This window comes from Hemiscyllium ocellatum, chromosome 28 (assembly GCF_020745735.1).
Source record: "Hemiscyllium ocellatum isolate sHemOce1 chromosome 28, sHemOce1.pat.X.cur, whole genome shotgun sequence".
Taxonomy (NCBI): Eukaryota; Metazoa; Chordata; class Chondrichthyes; order Orectolobiformes; family Hemiscylliidae; genus Hemiscyllium; species Hemiscyllium ocellatum.
In genome coordinates, this window is record NC_083428.1 from 32,967,847 (window position 1) to 32,985,617 (window position 17,771).

The following is a 17,771-nucleotide window of genomic DNA, read 5'->3' on the forward strand; positions in this document are numbered from 1 at the left end:
GTTGCTTGTCATCTGCGTGTGTGGCTACTGAGAATAGCTGGTCGTTCGTTTCGTGGCTAGTTGGTGTTCATGGATGCGGATCGTTAGCTGTCTTCCTGTTTGTCCTATGTAGTGTTTTGTGCAGTCCTTGCATGGGATTTTGTACACTACATTAGTTTTGTCAGTGCTGGGTATCGGGTCCTTCATCCTGATGAGTTGTTGTTTGAGAGTGGCTGTTGGTTTGTGTGCTGTTATGAGTCCTAGTGGTCGCAGTAGTCTGGCTATCAGTTCGGAAATGCTCTTGATGTATGGGAGTGTGGCTAGTCCTTTGGGTTGTGGCACATCCTCGTTACGTTGTCTTTCCCTTAGGCATCTGTTGATGAAATTGCGCGGGTATCCGTTTTTGGCGAATACATTGTATAGGTGTTCTTCTTCCTCTTTTTGCAGTGCTGGTGTACGGCAGTGTGTTGTGGCCCTTTTGAATAGTGTCTTGATGCAACTTCTTTTGTGTGTGTTGGAGTGGTTGCTTTCATAGTTCAGGACTTGGTCTGTGTGTGTGGCTTTCCTGTATACCTTTGTGGTGAATTCTCTGTTAGGTGTTCTCTGTACCATCATGTCTAGGAATGGGAGTTGGTTGTCCTTTTCTTCCTCTCTAGTGAATCGGATTCCTGTGAGTGTGGCATTGATGATCCGGTGTGTGTTCTCTATTTCTGTGTTTTTAATGATTACAAAGGTGTCATCCTCATATCTGACCCAGAGTTTGGGTTGAATTTATGGTAAGACTGTTTGTTCTAATCTTTGCATTACCGCTTCTGCTATGAGTACAGAGATGGATGAGCCCATGGGCGTGCCGTTGATTTTTTCATATATTTGGTTGTTGAATGCGAAGTGTGTTGTGAGGCACAGGTCCAGTAGTTTGAGTACGCCGTCTTTGTTGATAGGTTCAACGTCCTGTTGTCTGTTCTGTATGTCCAGCAAGTTGGCAATTGTTTCTCTGGCTAGGGTTTTGTCGATAGAGGTGAACAGTGCCGTTACATCGAATGAGACCATGGTTTCTTCCTTGTCTATGTGTATATTTCTGATGATGTCCAAGAATTCCTGTGTTGATTGTACAGAGTGTCTGGATCCGCTGATCAGGTGTTTCAGGACAAACAGGAAGACAGCTAATGATCCGCATCCATGAACACCAACTAGCCACGAAACGACACGACCAGCTATCCTTAGTAGCCACACACTCAGATGACAAGCAACATGGGTTCGACTGGGACAACATTACTATTATAGGACAAGCCAAACAGAGAACAGCCAGGGAATTCCTAGAGGCATGGCACTCATCCACAGATTCAATCAATAAGCACATCGACCTGAACCCAATATACTGACCACTGCAGCGAACAGCTGGAACTGACCACCGGAAGCAGCAGATACAAATCACGATAAATGCCGGAGGAAAGATCACAGAAGTGCTTCACAGGAGGCTCCCAGGCACTGAGGATGTCACCTAGACAGGGGACGAAACGTCTGCAACACAAATTCCCAGCTCGGCGAACAGAACCACAACAACGAGCACCCGAGCTCCAAATCTTCACACAATCTTTGAACTTCCAAAAGGTATTTGATAAGGTGCCTCACGGGAGACTGCTGAGTAAGGTGAGGGCCCATGATGTTCGAGGTGAGCTACTGGCATGGATTGAGGATTGGCTGTCTGACAGAAGGCAGAGAATTTGGATAAAAGGTTCTTGTTCGGAATGACAACTGGTGACAAGTGGTGTCCTGCAGGGTTCAATGTTGGGGCCCCAGCTGCTCACTTTATATATTAATGATCTGGATGAAAAGACTGGGGGCATTCTAACGAAGTTCGCCGATGATACAAAGTTAGGTGGACAGGCGGATAGTCCTGAGGAGGTGGGGAGGCTGCAGAAATTTTTAGGAGTTTAGGAGAATGGTCCAAGAACTGGCTGATGAAATTCAATGTGAGCAAATGCGAGGTCTTGCACTTTGGAAAAAAGAACACAGGCAAGGACTATTTTGTAAATGGTGAGAAGATTCATAAAGCCAAAGGGATCTGGGAGTACGAGTACAGGATTCTCTAAAGGTTGACTTGCAGGTTGAGTCCATGGTTAAGAAAGCAAATGTAATGTTGTCATTTATTTCATGAGGGTTGGAATATAAAAGTACCGTTGTGCTACTAAGACTTTATAAAACTCTGTTTAGGCCCCATTTAGAATACTGTGTCCAGTTTTGGGCCCCACACCTCAGGAAGGACATGCTGACACTGGAGCGTGTCCAGTGGAGATTCACATGGATGATCCCTGGAATGGTAGGCCTAACATACGATGAATGGCTGAGCATCCTGGAATTGTCTTCGTTAGAGTTCAGAAGGTTGAGGGGAGATCTAATAGAAACTTGCAAGGTAATGCATGGCTTAGAAGGGGTGGATGCTGGGAAATTGTTTCTGTCAGGCGGGGATACTAGGACTCGTGGGCACAGCCTTAGAGTTAGAGGGGGTCAATTTAAAACGGAAATGAGGAGACATTTCTTCAGCCAGAGAGTGGTGGGCCTGTGGAATTCACTGCCACGCAGCGCAATGGAGGCTGGGACGTTAAATGTCTTCAAGGAAGAGATTGATAAATTCTTAATCCTCAAGGAATTAAGGGTTATGTGGAGAGTGTGGGTAAGTGGCGTTAAAATGCCCATCAGTCATGACTGAATGGTGGAGTGGACTCGATGGGCCGAATGGCCTTACTTCCACTCCTATTTCTTATGGTCTTATGGTCTTAACTTGTCAAACACTAGTGATCAGATGTTTGGTCTCTTGTGCACAATTTCTAGTGCCTTCATATTTGTGTTTATCGATTGCAGTCATCAATTTGACTTCACCAGCGCACTGCATGGTTCCACTGCATGATTTGCACTTTGTCATTTGGTTCTACAGCTCAACATCCTATAAGTTTTAATGATTGCTGCTTTGCATTGACCAGACGTTGTTCAGCCTGCTAAGGTACCTATGTAACTTCCATCTTGAATCCTGAATTTCATGGTGCCTCCTGTCATGTGCAAATTTAACCAAATTATATTAAGGTTCTGAATCCAAATCATTAATGTAGATTAGAAACGGTTGTGGTGCTAACACATAGATTTGGGGCAGCCCTCTCAAACTCCCTCCTTCTCCCACTGACCTTATAATTTGCTATCTTTTGCCCCTCAGTGAATTTGTTATCTTTACTCAAATATGTTCCTAACATTTTCTCAATGTGGGATGGAGATGTAGTTTGGATTTAGTTCCACTTTCTGTTGTTGCCAAATGAGAGAATTAAAAGGAATGGTAATGGAAAGCAAGGCTGTCCAGACATTTTCAGAGCAAGTGAATATGTTTAATGAAGATAATACTTATATCCTTAGCAGCTTCACTTCCATTCTTAATCAAATTTTTATCAGCTCTTGCTGGAGTTTATCATCATAGCTTCAACTATTGTTTTTGGGAGTTTGAGATTTCTAAGCATCAGGTGATACCTGCAATGAATACAAACCTAAAAGTGAGATAAGACAGTAAATTTGCATTCTCTGGAGATCTTGAGACATAGGCATGATGAAGTGATTAAAATAATGAAGGGGATTGGCAAGACAGGATTGGAAATGACTCATGTCTCTTAAGAAGGAAAATCCAGAAAAAGGGATCAAATCTTAGAAATTGAGTTAAGCCAGTAAAAATCAGTAGAAATACTGATCCACACAAATAGTTGAAGAATGTGGAACATAAAGACCAAAAGGTCACTGGTGAACAGTATGGGGGCACAGTGGTCAATACTGCTATCTCACAGTGCCAGGGTCTAGCTTTGGATGACTGTGTGAAGTTTGCACATTCTCCCCATGTCTGCATGGGTTTCCACCGGATGCTCCAATTTCTTCCCATTGCCAACAGATATGCAGGTTAGGTGGATTGGCAATGCTAAATTGTCCCATGGTGTCCAGGGTAGGTGGATCAGCAATGGTAAATGCAGGGTTATGGAGATAGGGTATGATACTCTTTGGAGGATTGATGCAGACTTCATGGGCGAAATGGCATTTTACTGCATTGAAGGGATTCTACGATTCAGAATTAACTGATGTGTCTAAGGAGAGAGACTTGGGAAGCAAAGATAGAAAGTAGAAAGAATGTGGAATTAGGGTCAAGATCATACAGAGCTGCCATAATTAACAAATTTATATATGCTTTAAAATGATATACTTGCTTGCTTAGATTCTGCCAACCCAATATAGATAATTCTCCCAAGAAACAGAGAAGTAAGTTTTTTTATGCTCTATTTTTTAGTGTACAAGTTCAAAGCAAAATGTCTTATGTGTTATATTAATGCCATATTTAAGATAGAGCATATAGGAATTCAAATCCTCATTAGGGGAACCAAACAAGTCAAAAGACATGCATGACTGTGACTGAGCCCCACATCATTATTCTTATTAATTTCTAGTCATTTGTTATTTGCTTAACCAGATAGCATCTATTTCTTTAAAAAAAAACCTTTTGGACTGCATGTCAAGATCATGGAGTCATAGAGTCATACAGCATGGAAACAGGCCCTTTGACCTAACTCGCCCATGCCGACCAGGCTTCCTAAACTGAACTAGTCCCACTTGCCTGTGTTTGGTCCGTAAATCTCTAAACTTTTCTTATCTATGTACCTGTCCAAATATCTTATAAATGTTGTAACTGTACCCACCTGTGCCAATTCGTCTGGTAGCTCATTCCATACACGCACCACTCTGTGTGTGTGTGTGTAAAAACAATGCCCCTCAAATCACTTTAAAATCAATCCCCACTCACCTGAAACCTATGCGTCCTAATTTTGGACTCCCCTACCTTGGGGAAAAGACTTGGCTATTCACATTATCTATACCAATCATGATTTTATAAACCTCTCTAAGGTCACCCTTCAGCTTCCTATGCTCCAGGGGAAAAAGTCCCTGCCTCTATCCAGCCTCTCAGAGTCATAGTCATAGAGATGTACATCATGGAAACAGACCCTTCGGTCCAACTCGTCCATGCCAACCAGATATCCCAACCCAATCTAGTCCCACCTGCCAGCACCCGGCCCATATCCCTCCAAACCCTTCCTATTCATATACCCATCTAAATGCCTCTTAAATGCTGCAATTGTACAAGCTTCCACCACATCCTCTAGCAGCTCATTCCATACATTTACCACCCTCTGCATGAAAAAGCTGCCCCTTAGGTCTCTTTTATATCTTTCCCCTCTCACCCTAAAACTGTGTGCTGCCCTCTAGTTCTGGACTCGCAGACCCCAGGGAAATGGCTTTATATATTTATCCTATCCATGCCCCTCATAATTCTATAAATCTCTATAAGGTGACCCCTAGTCTCCGACGCTCCAGGAAAACAGCCCCAGCCTGCTCAACCTCTCCCTGTAGCTCATATCCTCCAACCCTGGCAACATCCTTGTAAATCTTTTCTGAATCCTTTCAAGTTTCACAACATCTTTCCGATTGGAAGGAGACCAAATTGCACGCAATATTCCAACAGTGGCCTAACCAATGTCTGTACAGCCGCAACATGACCTCCCAACTCCTGTACTCAATACTCTGACCAATAAAGGAAAGCATACCAAATGCCTTCTTCATTATCCTATCTACCTGCGACTCCACTTTCAAGGAGCTATGAACCTGCACTCCAAGGTCTCTTTGTTCAGCAACACTCCCCAGGACCTTACCATTAAGAATATAAGTCCTCTAAGATTTGCAGCACCTCGCATTTATGTGAATTAAACTCCATCTGCCACTTCTCAGCCCATTGGCCCACCTGGTCAAGACCCTGTTGGAATCTGAGATAATCCTCTTAGTTGTCCACTACACCTCCAATTTTGGTGTCATCTGCAAACTTACACACTGTACCTCTTACGCTTGCATCCAAATCATTTATGTAAATGACAAAAGGTAGAGGACCTAACACCTATCCTTGTGGAACTCCACTGGTCACAGGCATCTAGTCTGAAAAACAACCCTCCACCACCACCCTCTGTCTTCTACCTTTGAGCTAGTTCTGTATCCAAATGGCTAGTTCTCCCTGTATTCCATGAGATCTAACCTTGCTAATCGGTCTCCCATGGGGAACCTTGTTGAACACCTTACTGAAGAGTCCATATAGATCACATCTACTGCTTTGTCCTCATCAATCATCTTTGTTACTTTTTCAAAAAACTCAATCAAGTTTGTGAGACTTGATTGACTATCCTGAATCAGTCCTTGCCTTTCCAAATACATGTACATCCTGTCCCTCAGGACTCCCTCCAACAACTTGCCCACCACCAAGGTCAGGCTCACCGGTCTATAGTACCATGGCTTGTATTTACCACCCTTCTTAAACAGTGCACCACGTTTGCCAACCTCCAGTCTTCCGGCACCTCACCTGTGACTATCGATTATACAAATATCTCAGCAAGAGGCCGAACAATCACTTCTCTAGCTTCCCACAGAGTTCTCGGGTACATCTGATCAGGTACTGGGGATTTATCCACCTTTAACCGTTTCAAGACATCCAGCACTTCCTCTTCTGTAATTTGGACATTTTGCAAGATGTCACCATCTATTTCCCTACAATCTATATCTTCCACATCCTTTTCCACAGTAAATACTGATGCAAAATATTCATTTAGTATCTCCCTCATTTTCTGTGGCTCCACACAAAGGCCCCTTGTTGATCTTTGAGGGGCCCTATTCTCTCCCTAGTTACTCTTTTGTCATTAATTTATTTGTAAAACCCTTTGGATTCTCCTTAATTCTATTTGCCAAAGCTAAGTGCCCTCCTGATTTCCCTCTTAAGTATACTCCTACTGCCTTTATACTCTTCTCAGGATTCACTCGATCTATCCTGTCTATACCTGACATATGCTTCCATCTTTTTCATAACCAAACCCTCTATTTCTTTAGTCATCCAGCATTCCCTATACCTACCAGCCTTCCCTTTCACCATAACACAAATATACTTTCTCTGGATTCTTGTTATCTCATTTCTGAAGGCTTCCCATTTTCCAGCTGTCCCTTTACCTGTGAACATCTGCCTCCAATTAGCTTTCGAAAGTTCTTGCCTAGTACCGTCAAAATTGTCCTTTCTCCAATTTAGAACTTCAACTTTTAGATCTGGTCTATCCTTTTCCATCACTATTTTAAAATTAATAGAATTATGGTCACTGGCTCCAAAGTGCTTCCCCACTGACACCTCAGTCACCTGCCCTATCTTATTTCCCAAGAGTAGGTCAAGCTTTTGCACCTTCTCTAGTAGGTACATCCACAGACTGAATCAGAAAATTGTCTTGTACACACTTAAGAAATTCCTCTCCATCTTAACCTTTAACACAATGGAAGTCCCAGTCGATGTTTGGAAAGTTAAAATCCCCTAACATAACTACCCTATTATTGTTACAGAAAGCTGAGATCTCCTTACAAGTTTGTTTCTCAATTTCCCTCTGACTATTGGGGGGTTTATAATACAATCCCAATAAGGTGATCTCTTTCTTATTTCTCAGTTCCACCCAAATAACTTCCCTGGATGTATTTCTGGGAATATCCTCCCTCAGCACAGCTGCAATGCTATCCCTTATCAAAAACGCCAGTCCCCCTCCTCCCTTGCCTCCCTTTCTATCCTTCCTGTAGCATTTGTATCCTGGAACATTAAGCTGCCAGTCCTGCTCATCCCTGAGCCATGTTTCCGTAATTGCTATGATATCCCAGTCCCTCTCCTTAAAACTCAAACCTTCCAGTCTTGGCAATATCCTTGTGAATTGTTGTTGTAACCGTTCCAGTTTAATAATTCTTCCTATTGCAGAGCAACCTGAATTGTGCACAATACTCCAGATGTAGCCTTACCAATGTCATGTATAGTTTAATGTGACAGTCCAACTCCTGTACTCAGTGCTCTGATTGATGGAAGCAAGCATGCAAATGCCTTATTCACCTCATTGTCTATCTGTGATGCTTTCAAGAAACTGTGCAACTGCGCCTCTACATATCTTTGTTTGACAACACTCCCCAAGGCCCTCCCATAACTGTGTAAGTCCTGCCCTGGTTTGTCCACCTCACATTTATCTGCATTATACTCCATCTGCCATTCTTTAGCACCCATTTTGGTGTCATCCACAAACTTATGAACCATACCTCTTATATTTTCATCCACATTATTTATATAAATTACGAACAACAGTGAATCCTGTAGTGATCCTTGCAGTACACTGCTGATTACAGGCCTCTGGTCTAAACAACAATCCTTCATCACCACCCTCTGCCTCCTACCGTCAAAACAATTTTGTATCCAGTTGGCTAGCTCTCCCCAGATCCCATGTGATCTAACTAGACTACTATGCAGAACCTTGTTGGAGGTCTTGCTAAAGTCCAGATAGACAACATCTACTGCTCTGCATTCATCTATATTCTTGGTCACCTCTTGAAAAATCTCAGTCAAATTTGTGAGACATGATGTCCCATGCATAAGCCATGCTGATTATGCCAACAGTCCTTGCTTTTCCAAATGCATGTAGATCCGGTCCCTCCAACTTACCCACCATTAATGTTAGGCTCATTGGTCTCTAGTTCCCTAGCTTTTCTTTGCAGCCTTTTTAAAATAATGGCATAACATTAGCTGACCTCCAGTCTTCCAGTCCCTCACCCATGGCTATACAAGATACAAATATTCAGCAATTTCTTCCTCAGCTTCCCACAATGTTCTGGATATATTTGATTAGGTCGTGGGGACTTTTCTACCTTTATGCATTTTATGATCTCCACACCTCCTCTTTTGTAATATGAACTGTTTTCAGGACATCACTATTTATTTCCCGAAGTTAATTAGCTTCCATGTTTCTCCATAGTAAATACTGTCTTGAAATATTTATTTAGTATCTCACCCATCTCCTGTGATTCCACAAAGATGGTCTCTCTCTCTCTCTCTCTCTAGTTACACTTTTGCCCTTAATGTATTTGTAGAATCCCTTTGGATTCTCTTTTACCCTAGCTGCCAAAGCTATTTCATATCTCCTTTTTGTCCTCCTGATTTCCCTCCTAGGTGTAATGCTCCACCCCATTCCCCTCAAGTGATTCACTTGATCCTGGCTGTCTAATTCTGACACATGTCTCTTTTTTTTGACCAGAGCCTTAATATCTCTGGTCATCAGTGTCCTCTACTCCTGCCAGCCATGCTCTTCACACTAACAGGAACATACTGGCCACGAACTCTCGTTATCTCGCTTTTGAAAGCCTCCCACTTTCCAGACAGTGCCTTACCTGCAAACAGCCTCCCCCAATCAACTTTTGAAAGTTTCCATCGAATTCCAACAAAATTTCCCTCCTCCCAATTTAAAATTTTAACTTGTGGACCAGGCCTTTTTTTTCCATAACTATTTTAAAATGAATAGAATTATAGTCATTGGTCCCAAAGTACTCCCCCTAACACCTCAGTCACTTGCCCTGCCTTATTTCCCAAGAGGGGGGTTGACTTTTGCCCCTTCTTTACTAGGGTGATCTACATATTGATTAAGAAAGTTTTCCTGAACACACTTAACAAATTCCTCCCCATCTGAGCCCTTGTCCGATCTGTTATGGACAAGGCCAGACCACTCAAAACATTTCAAGAAGGTAGCCCAGATCCTAACTTTGCTTGTTGTTTTAACCTGGTGTAAGGTGGATATTCCAGGAGAGAATCAGCTAGTCAAACCACTTAGTTTTAAACAAAAGAGAATTTATTTACAAGATTACCAAATGAAACACAAACAAAAGAGAACAAAATACCGAATAACATAATCAGTCCGAAAACCCAACAGATCATCCCAACTTAATGATGCTGTTCCAAATACTTGCAACAATGCCCCTAAACACTCCTTGACACAAAAGGTAAAATCAAATGCAGGTTCTTACAGAATAGAAGAGAGAGCGAGAATACCAGCCTGGACCTTCTTCTTTGGGTCCAGCAGCTTTTTCCACTGTTAAAATCTAAACCAAACTAGAGAAATGCTGAGCAGGGAGAACTGGCCATTCCACTTTCATTGTACAACTTTTTAAAATAACTTGAAAGCCTCTGCCTGCGGCAGTATCAATTCGCTATAAACAAATTGGCCCTAAAATCCTTCAACCCCAGACTTTTCAGTCTGTGTCATTTATGAGCTCTCTGAAAAAACAAGCCAAGGACAGCATAATCTTGTTAAAGGAGCAGCTTTGTCACACATCTATGCCTGGAAAGTTAAAATCTGCTACTATTACAACCCTATTATTCTTACAGATGTTTGGGATTTCCTCTATATTTACCCCTCAATTTTCTACCGACTACTGGAGGGCCTATTGTATAATCCCATCAATGTGATCACTCATACAGCTTCATTGAACAATCTCTCAGGAATATCTACTCTAAGTACTGTTGTGATATTTTCCCAAACATTCTCCATTTTTGCCTCCCATTCAATCCTTCCTATAGCATCTATACTTCGGAATATTGGGCTGCCAGTCCTATCCCTTTCTCAGCCATTTTTACGTAACAGCTATGAAATCCCAGTCCCACATTCCCATCCATGCCCTGAGTTCATCTGCCTTACCTATCAGACATCTTGCATTGAAATAAATGCAGTTTAACTCATCAGTCTTCCCTTGTTCCCTGCTGTGCTCTTGCCTACCTTGTCTATTTAACTTGTTGTCTTTAACTTCTGTACCAGCCTCAATATTCTCTCTTGTCTCATTATTGTTTAGTGTGGTATTCCGCCTCCACCCCCCACCCCACCACTAGTTTAAATGCTTTTGAGCACCTCCAGCAAAACTTCTTCCCAGGATATTGGTGCCCCTCCACTTCAGGTGCAAGCTGTCCCTCTTGTACAGGTCACCTCTGCCCCAGAAGAGATCCCAATGATCCAAAAGTCTGAATCCCTGCACCAGCTCCTCGGCCATGCATTCATTTGTCTTATTGTCCTATTCCTACTCTCATTAGCACGTGGCACTGGAAGTAATTCAAAGATATTATCCTGAGGTCCTATTTTATAATCTTTTGCCTAGTTCCCCATATTCACTCTGCAGGACGTCATCCCTTTTTCTACCAATGTTGTTGGTACCAATGTGTACAATGACCTCTAGCTGCTCACACCCCCCTTTGAGAATTTGTTGCTCAGAGATGTCCTTGACCTTGGTACAGAGAGGCAATACACCATTCTTGAGTCTTGTTCAAGGTCACAGAAATGTCTGTCTGTGCCCTTGACTAGAGAGCCCCCTATAACAATTGCTTGCTTGGATTTTGTCATATTCTGCTCTACAGCAGAGCTAGTTATGCTGCCACAGATCTGGCTGCTGCTACTATTTTTCCCTTAGCGGCTATGCATGACAACAGTAATCAAAATGGTATACAATCCATTCTGATATAACGTGATAGTTCTGTTCGCATGTTATCTCACATTATACGAAAACTGCACAAGAGCTGTGCAATTTAAATTAATGGGGCTGGAATTGCATTATAGTCAGTATAGGTAAGGAAATTTTGCATTCTACAAATAATGGTCTAAATTCATTAATAGCATAAAGCCAATTGAAGAAACACACATTATATCAGAACTGACTGTACTTGTTTGAGAGGGGGATAATCAGAGGAGACTCCTCTATTACCTGCCCAACTCTCCTGGTGGTCACCCATCCACCTATCTGAACCTGCAGTGTCACCACTTCCCTGAAGCTACTTTCTATTACACTCTTTGCCTTCTGTATGTTCCTCAGTGCATCTATTCCATGCCACTCCAACTGATCCATGTGGTCTGAGAAGAGCTGTAGCTGAACACATTTCCTATACACGTAATCACAGGAGATACTTAACTGCTCCCTGATCTCCCACATCTGACAGGAGGAAGATATCACTCCACTGACTATCATCTCAATCCCTTTAACAAGTGGATTTAGGAAAGAAAAATATCTTACCTTGCCCTTGTTGCTGCTCACCCTCCTCAACAAAGGTTGGTATTCACCTTGGCCTGCATTTGGACCTACCAGCAGCACTTCAACCATAAAGCAGCCTGTCTCAAAAATGGCTGCAAAAATGGCTGGAATGAGACACAGGAATGCCTCCCTACCACACTTAGTTTAACTCCCAGACTTTGCTCAAATCCCAGCATTCTCAATCTCTGCAGCTTGCAATCTGTTGGGAGCACTCAGACGTTGCTGTTATACTGTAGACCTGCCCTGCTTCAATTGATAATCAAACCCAAGCAGGAACTGTGGATGCTGGAAATTTGAACTCAAAAGAGAAAATGCAGGAGAAATTCAGCAACTCTGGCAGCATCTGTGAAGAGACAAAGTCAACATTTTGAGTCCAATGTGACTCATCTTCTTACAGAAGTCCTATAGCACACGAAGTGTAAATGCAATTTCTCTCTCCACAAATGCTGCCCTCTGGGATTAGACTGTTAATGGGAACAATGAAGGAATCATAATTGCTCCTTTGTTCATTTGTTTGAGTGCACACAGACAATATAAGTACTAGCTATTTATTTCTTTTGGCTGGGAACAACTTCCTGCTCTGGAATAGGAAGTTATTCTGTAGTATCAACATCTAGTGAAATTTTTCAACTAAATAATGAATGAAGTTGCAGTACTTTTGCAATTGTCACACAGTTGGACGGACATATTATTAAACCTATTTTCAAAAAACAGAACAGAGAAATGATGGAGAAGGAATTATTTTATGCAAGAAACAGCTTGATTCTGATGGCTTGTCTCTCTCTCTCTCTCTCTCACATACTCACTTGTTCCTCCAATCTTTTTTTCACTCTTTGTTTAACAGGCTGTTTTATTTTTGTCTCTATTTCAGTAACATCATTGTAATTTTTACCATCGCTCTTCAATTTACAAAACACCATTCTCTCCATAATACCTTGGTTCATTTTTTCCATTCACCTGAAATCTTTCTACGCAAGTACAGGAGAGGCAAAATCTGCTTTTTCATTTCTGCTCATGTCACTATCCAGTGACTAAATACTCAATGCTGGGTGATACAGTACTTTACATGTACTTCCACATGCCAAGTATAAGGTTTTTGATGGTCCAGTCTACAACAGGGAAGCCAACTATATGAACAGTGTTTATACTGCTGAGCACCTCTATCCTGCCCTGAAGTACAATCCAAAATTCCCTTTCACTTGAAATTGTGTCCCATACCCACTCTGACCTCTCTGCCATTTGGACTTTTCCACTATTCAAAATAATCTCAATTAAAAATCAAGAAATGGTATCCTATCCAACCACTGAACAGTCTGCAGGAGGTCCATGTCAACGCCTTAGGCACAAAAAACTTGCACTGCTTTATTAATGATGTTTCTTCATACATGAGGTCATCATACCATTTCCTATTCTGTTTTAAGAACCTCAAGAATGTGTACTTCTGCAACCCACCAGTCTTCTCCTTCTCCTACAATTCAAAAGGTACCTAAATCTCAAGCACTACGACCTTAACTGCCAAATACAGATTTGTTGTATCTACTGTCTTTTACATCAGACTTATCAAATTAAAAGAAAGGTTTAAGCTCATGAAATTGTTCTTGTTCATGGTTGAGCAAATCAGGGAAAGACTTATATGCTTAATGGTAAAGTCCTGGAGAGTGTTGCCAAACAAAGGGGCCTTGGAGTGCAGGTTCATAATTCCTTGAAAGTGGAGTTGTAGTTAGACATGATAATGAAGGCAGTGTTTGGTATGCTTGCCTTTATTGGTCAGTACATTGAGTATAGGAGTTAGGAGGTCAGGTTGTAGCTGTACAGGACATTGGTTAGGCCACATTTGGAATATTACATTCAGTTCTGGTCTGCCTGCTGTTGGAAGGATGTTGTTAAATTTGAAAGGGTTCAGAAAATATTTACAAGGATGTTGCCAAGGTTGGAGGGTTTGAGCGATATGGAGAGGCTGACGATGCTGGGGCTACTTTCTCTGGAGCATCGGAGGCTGAGGGGTGAACTTATAGAGATTTATAAAATCATGAGTGACATGGATAGGGTGTGTAGTCAAGGTCTTTTCGCCAGGGTAGGACAGTCCAAATCTAGAGGGCATAGGTTTAGGGGAAGATTTAATAGGGACCGAAGGGGCAATTTTTTCACGCAGAGGGTGGTGAGTGTAAGGAATGAACTGCCAGAGGAAGTGGTGGAGGCTGGTACAATTACAGCATTTAAAAAGCATCTGGATGGGTATATGAATAGAAAGAGTTTAGAGGGATATGGGCCAAGTGTTGGAAAATGGGACGAGATTAATTTAGGATAACTGGTCTGCATGGATGAGGTGGTCCAAAGCATCTGTTTCCCTGCTGTACATCTCTATGACTCTATGTCTTGGCTCCAACACCCACAACTTGTCACCATCAAGCCAGCAGATAAAGGGGGCACAGTGGTAGTCTGCTGCACTGACCTCTACACTGCTGAAGCCAAACGCCAATCCGAGGACACCTCTTCCTACTGCCCCCTCGACCATGACCCCACCCCCCATTACCAAACCATCATCTCCCAGACCATACAGAACCTCATCACCTCAGGAGATCTCCCGCCCACAGCTTCCAACCTCATAGTCCAGGAACCCCGCACTGCCTGGTTCTAGCTCCTTCCCAAGATCCACAAGCCTGACTACCCTGACCGTCCCATTGTATCAGCATGCTCCTGCCCCACTGAACTCATTTCTACTTTGCACATTCTCTCCGTGTCTGCGTGGGTTTCCTCCGGGTGCTCCGGTTTCCTCCCACAGTCCAAAGATGTGCGGGTCAGGTGAATTGGCCATGCTAAATTGCCCGTAGTGTTAGGTAAGGGGTATATGTAGGGGTATGGGTGGGTTGCGCTTCGGCGGGTCGGTGTGGACTTGTTGGGCCGAAGGGCCTGTTTCCACACTGTAAGTAATCTAATCTAATCTAAACCTGCCTCGATACTGTCCCATCCTCCCAGTCCAGGAACTCCCCACATATGTTTGAGACATCACCCACGCCCTCCACTTCCTCCAAGACTTCCGTTTCCCGGCCCCCAACGCCTCATCTTCACCATGGATATCCAGTCCCTCTATACCTCCATCCGCCATGACCAGGGCCTCCAAGCCCTCCGTTTCTTCCTCTCCTGACGTCCCCAACAGTACCCTTCCACCAACACTCTCATTCGTTTGGCCGAACTGGTCCTCATCCTTAACAATTTCTCCTTCGAATCCTCCCACTTCCTCCAGGCCAAAGGGGTAGCATGGGCACCTGTGTGGGCCCCAGCTATGCCTGTCTCTTTGTTGGCTACGTAGAACAGTCCATCTTCTGTAATTACACCGGCACCACTCCCCACCTCTTCCTCCGCTACATTGGTGACTGCATTGGCGCCACCTCATGTTCCCGCGAGGAGGTTGAGCAATTCATCAACTTCACTAACACATTCCACCCTGACCTTAAATTTACCTGGACCATCTCTGACACCTCTCTCTCCTTTCTGGACCTCTACATCTCCATTAATGACGACCGACTTGACACTGACATTTTTTACAAACCCACCGACTCCCACAGCTACCTGGATTACACCTCTTCCCACCCTACCTCCTGCAAAAATGCCATCCCCTCTTCCCAATTCCTCCGCCTCCACCGTATCTGCTCCCAGGAGGACCAGTTCCATCACAGAACACACCAGATGGCCTCCTTCTTTAGAGACCGCAATTTCCCTTCCCACGTGGTTAAAGATGCCCTCCAATGCATCTAGTCCACATCCCGCACCTCCGCCCTCAGACCTCACCCGTCCAACTATAACAAGGACAGAACCTCCCTGGTGCTCACCTTCCACTCTACCAACCTTCGCATGAACCAAATCATCCGCCGACATTTCCACCACCTCCAAACGGACCCCACCACCAGGAATATATTTCCGTCCCCACCCCTTTCCGCCTTCCGCAAAGACCATTCCCTTCGTGACTACCTGGTCAGGTCCACGTCCCTCAACAATCCACCCTCCTGCCCTGGGACCTTCCCCAGCCACCGCAGAAATTGCAAAACCTGCGCCCACATCTCCTTCTCACCTCCATCCAAGACCCTAAAGGAGCCTTCCACATCCATGAAAGTTTTACCTGCACATCCACCAAAATCATTTATGGTATCCGTTGCTCCCGATGCGGTCTCCTCTACATTGGGGAGACTGGACGCCTCCTAGCAGAGCACTTTAGGGAATATCTCTGGGACACCCGCACCAATCAATCACACTGCCCTGTGGCCCAACATTTCAACTCCCCCTCCCACTCTGCCGAGGACATGGAGGTCCTGAGCCTCCTCCACCACCGCTCCCTCACCACCCAACGCCTAGAGGAAGAACGCCTCATCTTCCGCCTCAGAACACTTCAGCCCCAGGGCATCAATGTGGACTTCACCAGTTTCCTCATTTCCCCTTCCCCCACCTCACCCCAGCTCCAAACTTCTGGCTCAGCACTGTCCCCATGACTTGTCTTACCTGCCTATCTTCCTTTCCACCTATCCACTTCACCTTCCTCCCTGACCTATCATCTTCAACCCCCCCCCCCCCCACCTTCAGGCACTCTGCCTGTATTCCTGATGAAGGGCTTTTGCCTGAAATGTCGATTTTACTGCTCCTCGGATGCTGCCTGAACTGCTGTGCTCTTCCAGCACTACTCTAATCTAAACACTTGTTTTACTACTGAAACAATATCAAAATACTTGGAAATAAAAACAAAAAATGCTGGAAATACTCAGCAAGACTGGCAGTATCTGGAGAGAGGAACAGTTAATGTTTCATAACTGAAAGAAGACTGAAAGAAGAACAAAGGTTAAGGTCCATGATAACATCGAGAGCAGGAGAGATGAACGGACAAAAGATTCCATGAAATAAATGACAAAGGGAGTGAGAATAAAGAGCATGTGCAAACAGCAGAATAACGAACAACTATGTACAAAACCAAAAAATATGAAAAATAAGAATAAGATTGACACATGCATGAAAAAACAAATTGTGGAGGGGTGAATGAGAGCCAATTCTATCACTTCTAGAGAGGTGGCACAAGCAAACATATCTTGTCCTAAGGAGCAATTTCTTCCATGAGTCCCTTGTATAAACCTCAACGATCTCCAAAACTTAATCCTTTCCAATGGTAAAAAGAGGATATATGACATCTGTCACTATCCACCACTTCACCTTCCAATGCATCAAATGCTCCCTGTAGGTGAAGCTGTGGTTTACACATGCTTCTTTCAATTTATTACACTGTTCAAAGTATTCACTGCTTAAAAAAGCAGTCACAACACTGGAGAGACTAAACATAGATTGAGTGACTATTTTGCAGGCTACATACATGATCCTGGGCTTCGGTTTTCTTGCTACTTTAATTGTCTGTTTTGCCCTCAGGCTGACACCTCTGTCCTTAGCCTGGTGAAGTCGTGCAAAATAAGTCAAATAAAGCTCAAGGAACAGCATCCTATATTTTAGTTATGGATGTTTACAGCCTCCGGATTCAAAATGGCATTAACAATTTAAGATTCTTGAGTTTTGATGAAAAGTCTTGTTAAGACTTTTCATCTTGCACTCATCAAGTGAATACAAATGTAAAGGGAGACTAACATTTATACTGTACGAGAGGAGAATGCTGATTGGTTGACAAATGGACTCTTGATTGGTAGAGGCATTGCCATAGAGAATACACCAGTTAATGATGATTGAAAGTTAAACCCTAAATTGTTCTTAAGCTGCTATCTAAAGCAGAGCTCGCATTGTTAAGTTTGTTTAAAGAAACCAATTTTCTTTCGCTAAATGTTTCTCAATTAATTCTTTCA